At 39.7% G+C, this 1,550-nt stretch overlaps 1 non-coding gene across 1 annotated transcript; it reads left to right on the forward strand.

Moving 5' to 3' along the window:
* Positions 1–1,123: 1,123 nt before the first annotated feature.
* LOC126016484 (small nucleolar RNA SNORA55) lies at positions 1,124–1,256 on the forward strand. Its single transcript, XR_007498281.1, has one exon. It is a non-coding gene; the product is annotated as a small nucleolar RNA SNORA55 (small nucleolar RNA).
* The last annotated feature ends 294 nt before the right edge of the window (positions 1,257–1,550 follow it).

A 1,550-nucleotide genomic window follows, 5' to 3' on the forward strand; every position in this document is an offset into this window, starting at 1 on the left:
GAACAAAATCTATCTCCTTAAAGTCTTCTAAGAATGTGTTACAAATTGTTTGGAATGAGATTATGGAGTGAGAAATTAGATTTTGTCAGTAGACTTAATTAAACCCTATTTCAAAGGTGTGTGTTGGTGTGGGTGGGAGGGGTAATCTCTGATTTAAAGCAGTATCCAAAAGGGCTGAAAACTAACCAGACTTTAATCTGCTTGATTCAATAGATAAATAGGTTCCTATGATGGATAGAGTGGCTGGAGGGTTGAGAAATATTCTAATCTCTGTAAAGTCTCTCATTATTTTGCCTGTCACTACACCTAAACTTATTCTACCAGGAGTGATCTCTGAACACAGCATCAGGAACAAGCCCTGAGCACAGGCAGGTGTGTTCTCCCTTCCCCAAGTAAATATAGAATTTTATTATATTGCAGGTAAAAAAAATTATGACCAGAGTGAAGTGGTTATAATAAAAATATAATTACATTGTATAAAATTGTCATCATTATCAGATACAATAACTGCTGAGAGGAGAGGTGCTTCTGTTTCCTTCTTTGATGCAATAGAGACTGAGATTTACAATGAGAAAAAACCTAAACACTGTCTTTTGTTGTTCTTTTATTTTGTTTTTTTGGGGGGTCACACCCAGCGGTGCTTAGGGGTTTCTCTTGGTTCTGTGCTCAAATATCGCTCCTGGTTGGTTTAGGAGGACCATACAGGATGCTGGGGATTCAAACTGAAGTCTGTCCTGAATCGGCTGCATGCAAGGCAAATGCTCTACCACTGTGCTATCTCTCTGGCCCCTAAACACAGTTTTTGATCATAATCAGGTGCTCATGCTCCAGGGCATCCCAATTACTATGCTTCTAAAGCATAGTCTCAGCTCCTCCCCAATGTGGGAGATGGCAGGAGCATTTTATGAGTAGTATGCTCTTCATCACCTGTTTTCTTTTCTCACAGGGTGCTGTAGTTAGTTAAGTTCTCTCCAAATAGGATGCCAGAACACCCTTCCTGGGATCTGTAGGGAACCTTCCCCTCAAAAAGCTTCGTTGTCCTGTGTATGTCACTTGAATTAACACCACGGACACCCCTTAATATGACATTGCATTTCCAGGAGTGATTATTACATTTAAAAAAATGTCAGTTTCCTATTTTTTCCTGCTTTGTGCTGGCATTGGAATAGATGGTGCTACAGTAAGTGCAAACAGGAAATCCAGGAGGGTCTTTTCCATTTGCTTTGGGGACCATTCTCTGCAACTCTGTCACACTTTATTTTTGAATTAATGAAAACTTTTTTAAAAAAAATGTCAGGATGCAAGTCCTAAACGGGACAGGTAAAGGGTCTCATTTTCATGGGATAAGAGATAGAGCAGATGAAAGGAAAGCAGCCAAAAAAATTTAAATTATAAGGCAACTGAGAAACTATGCAGGCAGCAGGGCACTCACTCACAGTACAAAAGAAACACTCTCCTTATTTAGTTTACATTATTGCCCCCTCAGTCTGTTCTGCCTGGGTGTTCCCAAGACCACCCAAGTCTTTCTACATATTTAGGTTATTTTCAGC

The sequence above is a fragment of the Suncus etruscus genome, chromosome 8, assembly GCF_024139225.1.
Source record: "Suncus etruscus isolate mSunEtr1 chromosome 8, mSunEtr1.pri.cur, whole genome shotgun sequence".
NCBI classification, from domain to species: Eukaryota; Metazoa; Chordata; class Mammalia; order Eulipotyphla; family Soricidae; genus Suncus; species Suncus etruscus.